A 20,443-nucleotide genomic window follows, 5' to 3' on the forward strand; every position below is an offset into this window, starting at 1 on the left:
GGGGGCCAGATCACAAGGGCTCAGAGAAAGCAAACAATGACAAAACGGAGGGATTTCTGCATTCTCTCAGAGTAATAGGAGTCCTCTTTCCTGCCCAAACTCGTAGGGCTTATCCTTGACCTCAGCAATTGCTGAGAAATTGTTTCACCCTTTATATGGAAAACAGACTTTCTTGTTTGCCTCATCCCTACCAGTGTCTTTCTCCCTACACCTAAGGTCAATTACCAGCTGCTCTTTATCATTGAATTTAATGCTTTTTTCTCATAGTAGAATTAAGAGGAAAGTAAAACATTTCTTGTACCCATACCTTTATTGTATTTTGACAAATCACAGAGTGAGAGAATAGGGGTTTCAAGAACAATAAGAGAGAGACAGAGGAGACCGAAAGAACTGCTTGTGGAAATACAGAATATCCCACATTTTCAATATGAAAATGTATGAGGGTCTGAAAGAAAATACTCAGTTTTTTTGTCCTGTAAGAGGCAGCATTGACAAATGTGTACCAGAGCTTGGGTACATTTGAGCCAGCTCTTCAGAATCATGGGGTGGGAAATAGAACAAATTATTTACACCCAATTCTAGGCAGATAAGTGTGCTTCAAGGAAAGGCAAGGGCCTGGCTAGATTCTAGATGTTTTTAAACTGGAGGCCAGAGACAGCTTTAGGGAGTCTATATACAGGCACAAATTTATTTCTTTTATATTCTTCTTGCTCTTTGAAAACGGTCTTTATGCAAATACACACTACATAACCAAAGTTTCCCTTTGTTCCAGGCAGCAAAAGGGCTGATTGGAGCCATTGTACAGTGTCAGGAACATACCAGGACACCAAGAATAGCGTCATGTCATAAGGACTCAGAGCAGGTGGACCCTGCTGTGATGCACAAAGGTGAGGGTGCAGCTGCCCAGGACGCACTCATGGATGTTTGTATGGACCATGGAAGATGGCAGGGGAAGAGCTGTCAGGTTGTTGGGGCAGAGAGTGAGCATGAGTATTCGCCTGTAAGTCATATTGTAGAATCACTTCGCACAGCCACTGTATCTTCCCACCAGCATCACGAGATAACTCCTTTATCTTCACTTCAGTAATGCTTGATTTTGTCTGACTTTTTTATGTTTAGCAGTTCGGATAAAGAGAATTGCACTCTCATCATTGCTCTAATGTACACTTTTTTGACTACTACTGAGTCTGAGAATCTTTAGATACGTTTATTAGTCATTAATGTTTTCTCTCTCTCTTTTTTCTGTTTTTTGAGATGGAGTCTTGCTCTGTTGCCCAGGCTGGAGTTCAGTGGCATGATCTCGGCTCACTGCAACCTCTGCCTCCTGGGTTCAAGTGATTCTCTTGCCTCAGCCTTCCGAGTAGCTGGGGCTACAGTTGCCCCCCACCACACCCAGCTAATTTTTGTGTTTTTAGTAGAGACGGGGTTTCACCATGTTGGTCAGGCTGGTCTCAAACTCCTGACCTCATGATCCGTCTGCCTTGGCCTCCCAGAGTGCTGGGATTACAGGTGTGAGCCACTGTGCCCGGCCATGTTTTCTCTTCTTAATCTGTTTGTACTTTCGTTTACTTTTTCTTTCCTCTTTAATAAGAGGTTTTTATTTTGGATATCAATCTTTATATCTTCAATAATGTTGTAAATATCTTTTTGTTCCCACTAACTTTTCTTACAAACTTATTCCTAGAGTCTTGTTGCACAGAAATTTTATTTTATTATGGTCAATTTTGTCAGCCTTTATCTTTATAATTTGTATGGGGTTCTTTTCTTGTTTGTTTTTGATTTGTATAAAAGTGATTTTTTACCCTAAAGTCAAAAGTTAAAATTTAATGTTTTCTTCCTATTTCAGAGGACCATGCAAGATATGATAAAGATCTATGCCACTGAATTTTGGTTCCATATTTGTATCTCAGCTTCCCGGAAATAAAAAGAATTCTAACATTCATACTTTCAGTATTTTATGTGAGAGGTTTTCGTGTCAAAATCAAGTCTGAGAGTAATGTTTATTGGGGCCTTTAATTGGAGTCACCAAGCGATAAAGGGGACATTGTCTTCAATGATAACCCTACAATAAACACATTTTGGATAATAAATATATGATAATTTCTTAAAAGCAATTTTTTGGGCAATCAAGACAATATGGCTTGAGTATGGAGTTATATGATGGTCTGGATTAATCCAGTATTAAATCTCTGGTTATTACAGAAATCAATGGAGCTTATTCTTCCAAATAATCCTTAAATATTACTTATCTCAACTGAGATTTTGGTGAAAATTTAGCTTTAGAGCTTTTATTGACCTGCCAGTGACCTGAAGTTAAGATTATTCTTTTCTACTGAATGAAGACAAACCACCTTATAAAAATTAACCCAGAAGACTCTAGAGGTGATTTGTCTTCTTTATTTCTGATGACAGTTAAATAGCTTGACTAAAACTCTTTGTTCCCTAAATGGCTTTTCTGCTTTTGGATGGTGGTAGCCCAGGGAATGTAAGGAAAGCAGATGTCTCCCAAAACTGAGAATAAAATACATGGTTTATTCCAATGCATTCCAGGAAACCCCATTTCCAAGCTCTTTAAATTAAAACATTACTGTAAACATGTTGGCCTAAAATTTTTCAGAGCTAGAAACTTTCAGAGCAATACCTGCCAGTTGCCACCATGATGTTAGGAAATTCTCATTAATTCTTACATGATGGTTGTCTACATAGAGATGAAACTCTTCATTAAATTGTCAGCAGCACAATTGTGTCCATACAGACAGATAGAACAAATCCAGTGCTGTGATGTAGTTTAAATGTGCACATATTAACTGATTAGAGAGCTAGAAAATGGAGGGTATTTTTAGCAGCATATGATAAATATATTTCTGACTGTTGAATATTGCTTAACTGCTTTGTTCTAGTTACTGGGGATTATATAGTAGGAAGTAATACAGACAGATGTCATGTCCTGATGGGCCTTGTATTTCGGGGATGAAATGGGATTTTGTTGGCGCCAAGACCTGATTGCTTTGCCAGTTACCCTCAGCCCTGGCTCACGAGGAAAGTGTATTGAGGAGATTCTTGGGGAACCACATGAGTTTTAATATCATAAGCTTCTGCCCTGAACTGAAAGGTAATTTTTTGTTGAGGAAGGCTGAGCCACACTTATCCACAATGCCTCCTTTGGCATAGGCCCTAGATAACCCAAAGTGTGTTCTCTCAAACAGATGGAGAAAATCAGAGGATAGAAAATATTAACAGTGTTACTGAGGATGCTGCCAACTGAACCACCATTTATGTTTTTCATAGAACAAAACTTCAAGGGGTTTAAGTAGTCAGAGTGTGGCCAGCTTTTCCTAAGAAGTATTTATGCAAGGAAGATGTTTTATATTCTGGAAGACGGCATATGTGAAGGGCATTTCAGAATAATGTAGGGTGTATGCACAGGTCATGTGAAGGAGTGGTCTGGGGTATCAGGACATGTGACAGGCCTCGAAGTTCGCCACTACAAGCATGGAGCCCATATTCACAACATCTTAAAGCACGGCAGCTGGGCTGTGGGGGTGGAGTAGTTCATGCCAAAAATCACAACTTGGTTTGGAAAATGAGAGGGGAGAGAAACTTCCCTAAAGAGAATTAGAAAAAGTAAAACTCATGAGGTAAAGCTGTATAGATTTGAAATAGTAAATCCTTACAATTTTTACTTCCACTGGTCGATGGCAGGGTTTCTTAATCTTAGCAGTATTAACCTTTAGAGTCAGATAATTTTTAATTCTTCTTGCAGACGAGAAGAGAGGGTATAGGCTGTTCTGTGCACGACGGCATGTTTAGCAACAATCATAGCCTGTACTCACTAAGTGCCAGTAGCAACCCCCAGTTTTGACAATCCAAGATGTCTCCAGACATTTTCTTCCCTGGAGGCAAAAACAGCCCTGGTTGGGAAGCACTGGTTTATGAATCGAAATAAAACTGTAATGTTCTCCAGCCAAACAAACAACAAAATTAAACAGTATATTTTCAACTTATTGCCTTCCTTGGCTAGTACATAGCTCACTACAATTAAAGCTTCCAATTAGAAATTCTTCCTGGGTTAAAAAAAAAAAAAAAGCTATCTAGAGAAGCAATTTAGTAAGCTGGGTTTTAGGAATATGTTGTTAATTTTGCCTAAAATGTGGCATGCAAGGGGAGAGTTATGTAATCATTTTAAGTAAACGAGGGTTTCATTCAAAAAAATACCCTTAAAATGGTTTGATTCAAAAATACTGAAATCTCTTATCATAGAAGCACAAATCTGAATAGTTTGGTTATTTAAATATAACTTACTGTGAAATCATCAAGGAACATAGCTAATCGAACCTATCATTCTAGCCTACATCATCCTGTGCATTTCACAAAATCCTAATGAAAACCACACGAAGCTCAAAGTATAGATAAACATATCAGTGTTGACAACCGTGAAACCACACTATCCAAAGGCTACGAGCTCTGAGGAATTCCTGTTAGCTACAGCGCATGTACGATCAATGAAGGAAGAAAATGAAGGCTCCTGGGAGATAAAATTATGCCAGGACAAAGCTGAGGAAGAGCAACACCTGTCGGAAATGTCCTAAGATAAATTTCAAAAGGTTCCAGGCTTGGAGGTGGGGCAGGCACCGCCGGAAGAGAAAACTTCCCTTTGGGACTTTCTTTGTCTGTGACAAGAACAGCACTTGATGCCCTTAGAATAGTTCCTGGAACATCTGAATAAATATCTGCGAAATGGCTGAATCAGGGGTGGGGACTGGTGTTCAGGTGGGGGCCCCCTCAATAGTATGAGCACAACGGAGGCTCCACCTGGCAGGGAGCTGCTGACTCCTGACGCTATAGGAGCTGGTCTCTGGATTAGGAGGTCCTGCTCTACTTCCAGTTGCAAATATTACATATATTTGTGTATGTGAGCGAATATATATACATATATATGTGCATATATATGTGTGTATATATATACACACAACATATTTGTGTATGTGAGTGCATATATATATACACATATATATACACACACATATATATGTATATACACACATATACATACATATATATACACACACACACAACCGCCCAACAAGTTCCCCTTGCCCCCTGCCTAGACAGAGCTGATTCATCAAGACAGGGGAATTGCAATAGAGAAAGGGTAATTCTTGCAGAGCCAGCTGGGCGGGAGACTGGGGTTTTATTATTGCTCAAATCAGTCTGCCTGAGCGTTTGGAGATCAGAGTTTTTAAGGATAATACGGCAGGGGCCCAAGAAGTGGGAGTGCCGATTGGTCAGGTTGGAGATGGAATCACAGGGGGATCAAAGTGAGGTTTTCTCGCTGCCTTCTGTTCCTGGGTGGGATCGCAGAACTGGCTGAGCCACATTACCGGTTTGGGTGGTGTTGATGGCGGCAGCGGCCCATCTGGAGAGGCTGCTGCCAAGACGCCGGCTGCAGCAGGGGACGCGCCGCAGGGCCGCGCGCTTTGTGGAGCCAGAGGGAGCTGAGAACAGGCAGGAGCCCGGCCGGGCCGGCTTCTGAGCTGGTGGGGACGGAGCCCTGCAGTTCCAGGCGCAACCGCAGCTGCCTAGCCACGGGTTCGGACCCGGGCATCCCTGTCCTCTCCAGGGTGGGTTGGGGGAGGCCGGGAGGGGGGGGCACGGGAAGCCTATATTAGACCAAATAATCATGTTATATTTTGTGTATTTATTTTTTAACCCTTACCAATCCAAGCTAGATTTTCTTACTGATTTAGTTACTTTGCTTGTTTATTAATCTCATTATGTAGAATATATTTTGCAAGTTGCCTTAATAGTTTTTAGAGGAAAACAGGATAAAAATAAATAAATATGTAAAAGATGCCAGTTTTCCTTATATGTATATGTAATGGTGTAAAAAAGCACTAAATAAAATGATCGGTATAGTGGCTAGGGAAATAATTAAAGTTAGGTTTTTGGGCCAGGCGAGGTGGCTCACGCCTGTAATCCCAGCACTGTGGGAGGCTGAGGCTGGTGGAGCACCTGAGGTCAGGAGTTCGAGACCAGCCTGGTCAACATAGTGAAACCCTGTCTCTACTAAATATACCAAAATTAGCTGGGTGTGGTGGCAGGTGCCTGTAATCCCAGCTGCTCAGGAGGCTGAGGCAGGAGAATCGTTTGAACCTGGGAGGCAGAGGTTGCAGTGAGCAAGAGATTGCACCATTGCACTCCAGCCTGGGTGACAGAACGAGACTCTGTCTCAAATAAATAAATAAATAAAATAAAGTTAAGTTTTGAAGGAATTGAGATTATAAAAATATATTTCAGAAAAGGATGGAGCAAATATCTTTTGAAAATGCAAGGGCAGAGGTATTTCTGGCAGAGGTATGAGAGTATATGAGACATTTACTACAATATCGTTTCTACTTATGCTCCTGTAGTTTACTAAAGGCAATTATTGTTTCATTGGAAATGTAATTAATGAACGTGACCCTCAGTACCATAGATTGGGAGCCACGAGGCTGGCCCTGGGCTGACTGTGGTTGGACTCACTCAGGAACCAGCTTGGCTAGTCTCTTTTAAGTAACTGCTGCCAGCTACTGCCAGAAGTTGCAGGATGGGAGGAAGGGAAGCTGACTGGCCCAGCTGATCCATAAACAGCCCTTTATTAGCACTGCAGTTGCTTGTGATGCCTGGGATTCGAGGTTTGTGTCTTTCTTTTGTGAGGGGTTTCTATCTCACCCTCAACTCTGTTCTTTGCATCGTTTAGGCTACACATCCCACTGTGTTCCCATCTCCTGCCCTCTAGTCTGCTGAAGGTTTTTCATCCTGTTCTCAGCATGGACACATATCTTCTCTTTTGTCCATCACATGGTTATTTCAATAGGATGTTGGTAGAATGGGAAGAAGATGCACATGTGTTTAACTAATCATTTTTAATTAGAAAGCCAGAGGTTGAATTGTAAAACAACTCATATTGAAACTGCATTTGCAATAATTATAACCGTGAGAAAATTATGGCAGTGGGGAAGATCTAATATAGCCAACTTCCCTCTTATATTTTACCTTCATGTTGCCTTCATTATTACTGGGCTTAGGATGGGCTAGCTGTGGGAGACATGTAGTTTACAGTTTAAATGATAATAGTCCTTCTCCAAAACTCAACCCCCTTTATAAAGCTAATGAGAGACCATCAGGCTAGGTGGAGAGGAGCCTCAATTCAGCAAAGGTGTAGACATAAAAGACTGCCAGCCATTATTCCAGAGGTCACGGGATATGCAACTTTTCCAATTACTCCTGCAGATAACATCACTACTGTAGAACCCAAGATTGGCCTTTTGAGATAGCCTTTCAGATATTTTGAGTGTTTGGCACCAATTACGGCACCTTCTGAACCCACCAACTGCTCATGTGGCCCCACGCAGAAGCAGAAGCCATTCAGCACACAGCAGGATCTTTTCCCACGTTATGATTGCACCCCGCAAACAATCAGCAGAAAGCATCCATTGCCTAGCCACCCTCATCCCTTCCCCCAAATTACCTTTGAAAGAACCCTAACCTACAAGCTTCTGATGAGTTTGATTTAATAACTCCATCTCCTGTGTGGTGTGGCTGGCTTTGCATCAATTAAATTCTTCCTTTACTGCAACGCCCTGGTCTCTGTGAATTGATTTTTTTTGTGCAGCAGGCAGGAAGAACCCATCAGGAGGTTACAGTATGGTTTTTGAACTTTTCAATTTATGGAGTTTTAAAATATAATTACCAATATGTGTCTTCATAAAATACTTTTACACTATGACACTATACAATATTTTTATTAGATCTTATTTGTTATTTATGATTTTTCATCCTAATTTTTAAAACTATGATTTTTATTAGACTTTTATTTACAATTTTTATTATGAAAATTTTCAAACATACACGGAAGTACAGACAAAAGTAATAAAACCCAATGTATTCCTTACACTCTACTTCAATAATATAAATATATGGAATAGTCTTAAAATTTCATATATATCCCTCCCACAAACACACTGAAGCATAATTTTAGCACAAACCCCAGACATCATATTATATCATTTTAAAATATATAGCTATGTATCTTTAAAGGAAAGGACTTTTAAAATACATAATAGTAGTACCATTAACACAACTAAATAACTTAACAGTAATTCCTTAATATCATCTAATGTTTGGTGTTCAAACTTTCATGATTGTCTCACAGATCTCTTTTTCAATCAGAATCCAAACAAGTCCACGCACACTGCATTTGGTTGACAGACGTTTTTCACAGAGCAGGAGCATTGCCATCATGGACAAGTACCACCATTCTCAAGTTCCCCTTGATCAAAAACCACCCAAATCCAAAGGGCATCAGCCTAATGGCTAAGGTCAGCATAACCATAAACCACAAATGACATTTCCAACCAGAAACATTCCAACCATAGGATTAAACCCCTCCCTGACCAGAGACACGCCAGCCCCCAGATAACCTCCCCTCCAGCTGGAGAGATGTCAGCCCCAAGAAAACCTCCCCTCTGACCATAGACATTCCAACCCTGCCATAAACTTCTCCCCAATACAGAAACATTCCAAGCCTGTGATAAGCTCTCTCACCAATAAATACTCTTACTCTGTAACAGAGAGTGTTCCTGACTGAAACTGGCCGGAAGCACCTCTCAGGTTTATTCTCCAAAATAAACCTGTCTGACTGTTAAGCCACTTTTCATGTTTCTTTCCTCTTTCTTTAACTCTTACAGTTTTAATTGATCACAATATCTTCTTCCCACCCGACTCCATGTATTTGCAGAAAAAACTAGGTCATTTGCCTGTAGAATTTCCCACATTTTGTGTTTGGCTTAGTGCAGCCTTACGGTATAATTTAACACATATAAACTGATAGAACAAGAGGTTGATTTAAGTTCTTTTAGTTTTATATGTTTTTGGCAAGAATACTTCAAAGGTGGTGGAGTGTACTTCCTATTGAATCATATTCAGAGGCATGTAAAGTTGGATTTTCTTTCTCTTATCAGACTTCTTAATTTTAGTTGTTCCAGTACATAAAAATTAGTATGTTATCATGGTCTGTGATTACTAATCATTTAAGAGTTTGTGGGGATGTAAGTTGCTTGCTCCTGCTTTGCTGTCTGCCATGAGTAAAAGCCCCCTGAAGACTCCGCAGAAGCAGATGCTGCTATGTTTCCTGTACAGCCTGTGGAATGTCATTGAAATTATAAGACTGTCATTCAAATGGAAGCATTATAGTTCTTTGGAACCATCATGATCTCAAAATGAAAGGAGAATGATACAGATACACTGGCTGAGGTGTTTTGAAGTGCATTGAAATGTTCCAAGCTGTTACTTACCTTAACATGTTCTTGAGGTACCATGGCATGGATTAAAAGGAAATTTGGTGAGTGGCCTCCACTTAAACGACTTACTAGGGAAGCTATGTGAAATTATTTAAAAGAGTAAGGGGATCAAATAGTACTTATCCTTCATGCAAAAGTTGTACAGAAGTCATATGGAAATGAAAAAAGGTTTTTTTTGCCCTCCCCCTTGTGTATATCTTATGGGCAGTGAATGGAAGAAAATAAAATAACAAATGAAATGCGATGGTTGTTCTGAACAAGAGTCTCAACCCTGTGCATTTATTGGGATAGGAAATAGTGACCAAGAAATGCAGCCGCTAAACTTGGAAGGAAAGAACTATTGCACAGCCAAAACATTGTACGTATCTGATTCAGACAAGCAAAGGACTTCATGTTGGCTGTAAAGATGTTCTATGGCAACGGTGATGACATTGGTGTGGTCCTCAGCAAGTCGTCCAAACCTTCCAAAAAGAAGCAGTCACTGAAAAATGCTGACTTATGCATTGCCTCAGGACCAAAGGTGGCTCTGTTTAATCGACTATGATCCCAGACAGTTAGTACCAGATACTTGCACGTAGAAAGAGGTAATTTTCATGCTAGTTCACAGCAATGGGGAGCATTTTACATTATTCTTGGATGATGATGAATCAGAAGGAGAAGAATTCACAGTCTGAGATGGCTACATTCATTATGGACAAACAGTCAAACTTGTGTGCTCAGTTACTGGCATGGCACTCCCAAGACTGATAATTAGGAAAGTTGATAAGCAGATCACATTATTGGATGCAGATGATCCTGTGTCACAACTCTATAAATGTGCATTTTACCTTGAGGACACAGAAAGAAAGTACTTATGTCTTTCTCAAGAAAGAATAATTCCATTTCAGGCCACTCCATGACCAAAAGAACCAAATAAAGAGATGATAAATGGTGGCGCTTCCTGGGCAATCATTAGCACACATAAGGCGAAGTATACATTTTACGAGAGAACGGGTCCTGTCCTTGCCATGGTCATGCCTATGCCTGTCGTAGAGAGCCTTAAGTTGAATGGCAGTGGGGACGAAGCAATGCTTGAACTTACAGGACAGAATTTCACTCCAAATTTATGAGTGTGGTTTGGGGATGTAGAAGCTGAAACTATGTACAGGTGTGGAGAGAGTATGCTCCGTGTGGTCCCAGACGTTTCTGCATTCTGAGAAGGTTGGAGATAGGTCTGGCAACCAGTCCGGGTTTCAGTAACTTTGGTCCGAAATGATGGAATCATATATTCTACCAGCCTTACCTTTACCTACACACCAGAAGCAGGGCTGCAGCCACATTGCAGTGTAGCAGGAGCAATCCTTCAAGCCAGTTCAAGCCACATGCCCCCTAATAAATTAAACACAAACAGCGAGGGAAGTTACACAAATGCCAGCACAAATTCAACCAGTGTCACATCATCTACACCAACAGTGGTATCCTAACTACCTTCTTTTTGCTAGGACTTAAACGGACTTGAATGCAGCAAAAAGTTGAAAAAAGGGAGAAAAAAATGAACAGTCTTTTGTGGTTTATTGGGAAAACTTTTCATACCAGGTGATGCTATTCTAAAACCCCACTATCTATCTGCAAGTGCTGATTTGAAATGCAGAAGCCACAGTAAGACAAAAAAACATCAAAATGTACAAACTATTGGAAATTAATTTTTTCAGCTGTTTTGTTGGTTGGTTGGTTGGTTGGTTTTTGTTTGGTTTTGTTTAAGTAGGCAAGAAGTAAATAATGTGGCTGGAATACAAGTTGAACAAACTAGAAGACATAAATCTAATATATTTTTTATGGACCAAGGAACTTCTTGTATAAGCTTTAGTAAAAGGTACATTTTTGCATTTTCACCATACCCTTTTTTATATCATGGTATTATAGTACACCTTCTTACCAAATAGGTTGTTCTCTTCCCCACTCACCTTTGAGCTTTTGCTGTAAAATACATTCAGGTTCCAAGCCTGGCCATGCTTGTTTAATCTAATTATTATGTTCTTCCAGGTTTTTTTTTTGGTCTGAGGCTACAACTTTTTTTTTTTTTCCAGCTGAAGTCTTATGACTTTTCGTGAGTCAAAATTGTTTGGATTTCAGCAAGTCAAATCTTGTGAAGGCCTACATTTTTTTGTAAGATTATGTGAAGTCTGTGCAAAAGCTTTAAAAAACCGCCTCTGCCTTGCCTGCAATACATGCAATGTATGTTAATTTAGCCTCTCTTCTCAGACACTGTTGGTAGTTATTTCTGCGTTTTCCTTTTTTTAAAAAAAAAAAAGTATTTATAGTGGTTATCCAAGAGGTTCTAACATTCACATGCAATTTGGTGTGGCCATTTAGCCATAAATGAGTTAATGGCACAGAACATGTTGGTATTTGAAGTATTCTCTCCCCTTTTCCCATAACATAAATACATATGTGTGTTCCAGGATTTGTTCAGGTTTCTCCCCCCTCCTGATCTTGTACATAACTTGTATTGTCTCTAAGTTAAACATTTTATTTTGAACTTGGAATGTTCCCAGTGATTTCATTCAGCAGACTGTTTTCTGCCTTGTTGGCAAGTGACAAAAAATATCATGAGAAGCATCTGCTACCAGTTAGGAGATGGTGCCCTTATGATAGAATGGGGAAGATCTCAGCAAAAGCACGTTTTATTAATTTTACTTTTTGGGGGTGTTGGAGGGGGTAGCCTAGGCCAGAACATCATTATAATCTTAAAACATAAGATGCTTTTATTAGATGATCAACTAAAATAGCTGGAAGACAGTACTTTAGAAACAGATAGTTGTAAGATTATAAAATGCAAATGTAACATGTGTTTTTATTTTTCTTTTCTCTGCCTCTTTGTTTGTTTTCTCGTCTCCAGTACTGAGCATCTCCACAAATATCTCCTAACTCAGAAAATGTTTCTTTTCCTTTCAGTTGAGATTTGGTTGCATTCAGGGTTCTATGTTGGCCTTGCATGCGAAACTCTCCAGTTGTACCTTGCTTTCATTCCTGAACTTTGGTTATGCTTTTGTTCGGATTCTTCGAAATTGCAGCAGACTCTTTGGGCTACATTTAGTACAGGAACCACATGCATAATGTTATACAGCACAGTCTAGTAACACAATCATCCTTCTTAGAGTAAAAACTACCTCTAGACTGTGGTAAGCTTTTACTGTCCCATAAAACAGGTGCCGCAGTACCTTATGAATGCAAAACCGTAACTTCCTACAGTGTTTCCATACAGAACATTGTCTTTCTGGTGTCCTGAGCTGTTTTGAAAAAGTTTCCATTAACAGACTTTTCAGAAATTATTATTAGTAGCATTTTTTTCCAGCTTTGCTGTTTTCATCATTCACTCTTTGCTCAGACTCCAGCATTCAGTACCGTGTTGGTCCAGATGTAGGTTCATATACTCATTTTTAGCCTATTTCTTGTACCTGGCAGCACGCTGTACACATTCAGCCTTTAAGGAGTTTGTTTTACAAGCTGTGTGCCTGTAAGGTGTATTAGCAATAAGATAGAAAATTGAGCAAGTTTATACCATAATTTTGTAGAAAAAAAGAATCTGCTCAGTTCCATATTTCATCCATGAAAAACTTGCAATATGAGCAGTTTCAAGGAATAAGAAGAAAAAAAAAAGAGTTTATAGGTCGGCCAGGTCTGGTGGCTCACACCTGTAATTCCAGCACTTTGGGAGGCCGAGGCCAGCGGATCACTTGAAGTCAGTTCGAGACCAGCCTGGCTGACATGGTGGAACCCCTGTCTCTACTAAGAACAAAAACAAAAACAAAAATGAGCCAGGTGTGGTGGTGTGTGCCTGTAGTCCTAGCTATTCAAGAGCCTGAGGCATGAGAATGTCTTGAACCTGGGAGGTGGAGGTTGCAGTGAGCTGAGCTCGTGCCACTGCACTCCAGCCTGGGTGACAGAGTGACACCCTGACTCAAAAAAAAAAAATTTATGGGTCATTTGTGGTTTATTTATTTCTGTAAAATGTCCATTCCCATCTTTAGCCCACTTTTAATTGGGTGATTTTTTTATTAAGAAAAACTGTATATATTAAACATTGATTTTTAAATTATTTACTATATCCAGACAACAGCTTTCTTTAAGAACTCTCTAATGCAAAATAGAACAGTGGTAGAACTTGAGTACAAAAAGGAAAAAATTCCAATTAATTAAATGTATCTTTGATTAACAGAAAAATAATATAAGCTGCAATAATATTGTTATTTCAGGATTCCCCAGTTACAAAGTAACAGAAGATGGTGATCTACAAAACTTTACTTGTGACATAATTCTAGTGTAGTTTATTTAAGAAATATACAATAAAATGATTGGATTACAAATAAGATTAGTATAATGATACATCAGTGTTATGAGTATCTTTCTTATATAAATAATATTTTCTGAATACATGGATAGTAAAAAAGGTAGCACAATAAAATTATACAGGGACAACTTATTAAAATAAATAAACATGCTCAGTTCGTTGTAAGGAAATAAAATTTGTTTTCTGAAAACAAATGGAAAGAAAATAATAACCATGTTAGCCCAGAGAAAGGAATACACTTGAATTATAGATGAACAAGGGCATATACTGTATATGACTATAATGTAACCATAAAGAATAGGTCAAGATAAGGAAAAGCAGCAGAAACATCAGTTCTCAGGCAGTGTGCCTGAGATTATTACAGTGTGCTCCATTAGTTTATGTCACTTTTAAAAAGTCATTTAAATAAATGTATTTGTGGAAGAAAAAATACCTGAACATCAGGTATGGTCTGATCCATAATGATCCAACAATCTGTCATAACTCATTCTAGGAGTATTCTTACACAGTTTGCAAGAGAAATTACATGTGGAGCTATAGGGGAACATTTATCAGAATTCATAAAGCTGTTTAACCTGAGTGTTACATAGTACATAGTGACCATCATACAATAGTAAAAATACAATATCTGATACTATTTTTACAAGCTACGATGTAAAAAATTAGGCTCTTTTTAAAAAATAAAAGAAATTTGATTACAACTTTATTTCAAACCTTTTCAGTTAGATACAGGTTTATATATTTTCACTCAAAATAGCAAAAGGCCTTCTGTAGGTAAAATATATTCTGTGTGGAAATGCTTGCATTCTGAAGTATGACTTGTCATGTATGAGTTCAGTTAGGACAATGAAGCTGCTGTAGCAAAATCCTGGCTGATGATGAAGACTCGGACACTTTTCATCTTTCATGCAGCCATTCAATATTTTGTGTATTTACATGAAGGAGAAAAGAGGGGAGGATACAAAGAGAGCCAGTATTCTTTTGGGATGAAGCAGCCTAATTCCAGAGAATGAGCTTTCCACTTTGAACTCAAAGACTGTGGTCCCCAAATTGAATTCTTACCAGTCCAAGGAGCCGCCTTTGGCCTGTGAGGCAACACTTGATGAAGTGAGCTAAAGGAAAGTGTTAACTGAACTACAGAGACGGTTGCCTGTAAAACAAGTTTCCCAACATGCTCAGGCCCACACAGAGGTGAGGTGCAGCCAGAACTATCAATACAAAAAAAAAAAAAATGCAACTCAGGCCCACACAGAGGTGAGGTGCGGCCAGAACTATCAATTAAAAAAGAAATGCAACTCAGGCCCACACAGAGGTGAGGTGCGGCCAGAACTATCAATTAAAAAAGAAATGCACTCACAGATGCAGACATAGAGCTTACAGGAAGAGTAACAGTTCTGAGGGCCTGGTTGTAGTTTCCAATATCTGCCTTGCCCACCCTCTGTGACTCCTATTTTTCTGCTTTGTTTAATTTGATTCCAAGGATTTCATTAGCAACTTTCTGAAAATACAGGAAGACACAGTCTCCTGTCTTGGCTGAGATAAAGTGGCTACTAAAACCATTTTCCTGGCAAAACCACAAGTGTTTTTCAGATTTTACTGTTTCCATGTGCTCCAAATCAATTTTATTGCTCACCAAGGCAACCAGTAGCAAAGCTTCTGACTCTTCGCTCCCTTTCTTCAGTACAATGTACCGATCTTTTAAATTCTGCAAGCTTTGCTAATTTGTAACAAGAGGATTCTCTGTGGTCCATAGATAAATGCACCCACCTTCTTGCCACCTATTGTATGCACCCCCTACATCCCATACTTGAAGAGTAACATTCAAGGTTCCTGGCAATGTTATCCTGCTCAAAAAAATATGTACATATATTCACCACTATAGTTTAGTTGTATTGGTTCCCAAAAGTTTCTTGAGCAAAACTCATAGGTCTTCCAGGAGGTGCTGCTTCAAGCATGACTAATTTCACTTGCCATTCTTGATTTCTTTCTTGGGGTCTGATGGAGTTCAATGTGGTGCTCAGGCTAGCTCCCCAGGCAGAGGGAGAAGGAAAGGAGAGCGCTTCCATAGGTGGGGAGAGAAGGAAGGGAGCAGGACCCTGCCCTGGGATCTGGGTGCCCTGGAGAGATCAGGAGAAATTAGTTGATGATACCTTTGTTAAATGAACAGTACTTTCACATGCTTTTAAGTAAAAATGAAATTTAACTGGAAGGATCCAAATCAAACATGGTATCTCTTGAGTTATCTCTCACTATGGATGACAAAGGCTGTGGTCAAAGTTGATTTCATTCAATTAACTTGATGGACATTAAATAAACTGTATAAGCCCAGAAAATGAGGGTCTGGGAGATCTGTTATTACAGAAATGCAGAGGTGTCCTAACTCGTGTCATGTGAATGTTACCATGATGCAGATAAGGACATGGCCATGAATGTGCAGGCTATGGTTTGCCCTGACCTGGGTCCATGACCGTGCCTTGAGGGTGGAAGAAACACCAGAACGCCCTCAGATAAGATGGCTGGAGGGCATGACAAAAACCATGAAAGTAAGACCAGACCATGCAGGCAAGATGAATGCTGGCATCTGGCTGAATAGAGGAATTTGAACAAACAAAATCCTTTTTCCGCAAGCTCTTCGCATAATTCTACTCCACCTGGAGCTTCATGACTGAAATGAGTGGTTATCTATATTCAGGTCTAGTCAGACGTGCTGATTAATTATAGTTGAACAGCATACATATATCATGCTTTCTTACATATTTACTCTATCCCATGTATACATAAGATTTCGAAGGATAAATTATTTATTAGCATTAAAGTGTAAAATTTGCTTGATAACTATAAAATGTCTTAAATACACTAGTATGAATTTTGAAATTATGCCAAATGACCAATGTGAAGGGTAGTGTTACTACACTGGATATGTCCTGCCACTGCATCCTTTAGATTTCTATAGCATCACAATGAAGTCCACCTGTGTGTGAGAGAGAGGCTTGCACTCGCCTTCCTTACCAGCAATGGAAAAGTGCTCAGGGGACCCAGCTTGGCCTGAGTACGAAAACAAACCTAAGAGGCTTCAAAGCCAGCTCTCCTGTAGTATGTGCTCACATCTCTGAAAGAAAAGCAAGAAAATCCCAAACTCCAGATTTTCTAATATAAGCTCTAGTGAAATACTTACCTTTCTTGAGTCAAAGCAGAAGCAACTGCTAACTAAAAATGTCAGCCTGCTGCCTCAGAGAATTTCTATGGCTGTTCTGGGGTGAAGAGGGTGGAGTCTTTGGCTTTCTTACCACAGGTGATCAGGTAAGAAGGAACCACAGCATCCTTTATGAAGAAATGCTGTCCGAGGTGATACCTGGAATCCGAAGCTTTTCTAAAGGAGACCTGGGAGGGGACTCCACACCCATCAACCAATACCAGCCCAGCCCAAAGGCTGCAAATTTGCTTCTTTCTGACACCCAGTGGAGAAATAATCACCAGCTCTTTTCCAGTGAGTCCAGCACTGTCTGCAATTGGATTTGCTTTAGTTGCAAGGATTGTAAGCTAGTTGATGTGTATGTGTGTGTGTGCGTGTGTGTGTGTGTGTGTGTAGGTGAAGCTTGAGGCATCTGGTGTTAGTTTTTCTATCCAGTTGTATTAAAATTGGCATGAAATTTCTTATCTAGAATTTCAAACCTCCAGCTGTGAGCCTTATTCAGCTATCATTGATTCCATCACCAAAAAAGATAAAACCAGGAAATAGAATGTGTGTGAGAGAGTCCAAATGATTGTTTCTTTTACCCTTAACTAACTCCCTTTCCTCATTCCCTCTCCTGCACCTACTGGTTTTCTGAGGTTTATTCCCGCAGTCTTTAGTAAACTAATTTTAAATGCGCGAATGGGGTGACCAGGTTAGAGACTCCCAGGGAAGAACCATGCTATGTATCCCACTAATAAGTTCTCTTTATGGAGCTAAAGTCTTTCACTGGAGCTGTTTCCAGTGTAACTTGATGTAGCATTTGGGATAGTCTCATCGTGGAGCACCACCACTATCCCAGTTGGCCGATACCTGTTTCTTCTAAGATGAGAATCAGGTAAGTTTTCCTAAAGCACCTTTGGGAAATCGTGCCGTTCAGAGAGCTGCATTGTGCTCATGCATCTGGAAGGTCTTGCTGTTCATGCACTGACTCTCCTAACTCCATGTCCTCCATTCCTGGGTGTTTGCCAGAAGGATGGAATGATGGCTCACTGAAAACTGAAGATGACATGGAAGATGAAAAGGGAGATGAGAAAGTCCTGCCCATTAATGATAGGAAGATGGGCACAATGCGGTGACCTCACAGGTCTCCATGCCTCAGCTCAGCTCTGATGAAGAGGCTCATGTCATACCGTCTCTTCAGATGATCACAGAGAAAAAGGTGGAGACATAGAGGCAGATGTTTTACTGTTTCCGCTTCTGGAACTTGTTGCAGGGTATGAAGAGGGTCAGCACCAGAAAAGATATAGAATATCATGTCTGCAATGGATGAAGCCATCAAAGGATGGCTTCACTTCACCACCAGGCAGCACTGACCAACTCATGGCAGTAAGTCCCGCAGGCCAGAATTACCCCCATCAAATGCTTCACTCACCATATGGCAGCCCAGAAGACTCTTGCAGTGGTGAACCAGTCTCTTTATCCACCAAGCCTGACCCAGCAGGCAGGAGAGGCCCAGTACCAAGATGATCATCCACAATAACCTGCACACTGCATCGAGGACGGCGGCCAGCCCTAGCAGCCCGCGGCCCTCAGGAGGCAGAGGCATTCAAGGGCTCCTTCTCTCTTTGTCCGAATGAATGGGCTTTGCACCAGAAAGATGAACATTAGGAGCAGATTATCAGAGCCTCAGTCCAGCCACCATCTCCTCTATGATGACCCAGATGGGCAAACCTTCTGAAGGCACATGTCCAACCAACATCCTGGGTGGCTGGCGTTTTCTGAATTTCTATAGCTCATCACAAAGTGCAGCAGGAGTGGGAGTATTTGGTGCACTTTGATTTTGCAGTTACCTCTGATGGCCAAGAGACTTAGGGCCAAAATTTCTCCTGACCCAAGGTCCAGGTCATATTTCTGCAGCACAGCTGGGACCCTCATCCCAACTACAGCCACTAGCACAATCTCCAGTAATATTCGCAAATGATTATACTAACATCAGGTTATAAAAGCTTGTTGTTTTTAACTTGAGTTATATTTTTAAAATACAAAATGTCTTGTTTTTTATGTTTGTGTTCATGTGGTACATTTTCCAGGATAAGATGGGCTGTGCTGTAATGGCAAATAAACCCTCCGAGTCTCAGTGGCTGGCCTCCTCAAAGTTTATTTCTTGCTCACGGGGTCTGCCGTGAGACCAGAGACTCTCCAGAGCAACTCCCCTTCCACCCCTGCCCAGGAAACAGAACATGTGCGTAACTGAGAGACAAGTCGTGTAGAAGAACAAGGTAATTTTCCTAGAGAAGGACTGAAGTGCTTTGCTACTATTAGTCACTATGATAAAAAGTAGAGAAGAGCTATTCTGTTTCTTTAATCATCTAAGAGACAGAGCATTCACTTGGAGTGAAATATTTAAACTATTTCTTCATCTCTTGAATTAAAAGACCTTAACAACATGAATTCATAACTCTGACATAGATAATAAACCCAGCACAGTTTGGCACAACAATTTTTATTTCCTCTTGAAATACCAAGGCTATTTTCTCATGTAAATTATATATGTATCTATATACATATTTTCAAGGACTGAAATTAATTTTAACATCTTTAAGACACCAAATAGTATCATATTTCCTGTAAAATGGCTGGTTACCTCAAAGGCAGCATTTTAACATCCTTAGCCGCTTTAAAAGATTATCAGCAGTCTATAGTAAATATTACATGAGACATTTAAAGAATGGTGCTTGATTTCATCATTTAAAAATCTTAGTCAAGAAGAGGCAAGAACAATTTCTTAGAATCAAAGCTCCTTCATTGGGAAATCATTCATCTTGGAAAAGGCAGAAATAGTTTAGCTAATAAAAAATATTTTATTACTAAATTAGCATTGAAGAAGTTGTAAAAATCTCATTTTGCTTTAATTTGTTAAAGTCAAAGCGTTATATGCACCTTTGATTTTTATCAAATTTTAACTATTTGAAAATAAAATATTAAGCATCAAAAGTAAATAGAAAAAATTAAAAATAAAATGAAAACCAATGAAATGGAACACAGACCAATAATAAAATCTGTGCTGCCAAAAGCTGATGCTTTGAAAAGATTATTAAAAACTGCAAAACACCTAGCAAAAGGAAAACATCACCAATATCAAGAATATAAAATGGGACATTATTATAGACCCTAGAGATACTACAAGGATTATAATAATATATATGCTGAACAAGGTATGGCAAGAAATTTGACAATTTAAATGAAAAGCATGCATTTAAATTTTTTATGGTATAGTTACTTGCAACCCTGGAGAGCCCAAATAATTCATATAGTAGCCATCTTCTAGCTTTGTGGGTTCTCTGTAAAAAAGAAACTGGAAGAGTCACAGTAAACGAATGACATATACTTTCCACCCTTACATGAGTAGAGAATAATCTGCTAGAGCAAATGGGCTGGGTGTGGTGGCTCACACCTGTATTCCCAGCACTTTTGGAGGCTGAGGCGGGTGGATCACCTGAGGTCAAGAGTTCGAGACCAGCCTGTTTAATATGGTGAACCCCCATCTCTACGAAAAATACAAAAATTAGCCAGGCATGGTGGCAGGCACCTGTAATC

The 20,443-nt window shown here is 39.7% G+C and overlaps 2 pseudogenes; one reads left to right on the forward strand and one right to left on the reverse strand.

The window, feature by feature from the left end:
- The first annotated feature begins 9,357 nt into the window (after positions 1–9,357).
- On the forward strand, positions 9,358–10,804 carry LOC116475129 (recombining binding protein suppressor of hairless-like; annotated as a pseudogene).
- Positions 10,805–15,007: 4,203 nt separating this feature from the next.
- On the reverse strand, positions 15,008–15,626 carry LOC116475401 (ras-related protein Rab-28-like; annotated as a pseudogene).
- Between the last annotated feature and the right edge of the window lie 4,817 nt (positions 15,627–20,443).

The sequence above is a fragment of the Hylobates moloch genome, unplaced genomic scaffold (genome assembly GCF_009828535.3).
Source record: "Hylobates moloch isolate HMO894 unplaced genomic scaffold, HMol_V3 SCAFFOLD_10, whole genome shotgun sequence".
In the NCBI taxonomy this organism is placed as follows: domain Eukaryota; kingdom Metazoa; phylum Chordata; class Mammalia; order Primates; family Hylobatidae; genus Hylobates; species Hylobates moloch.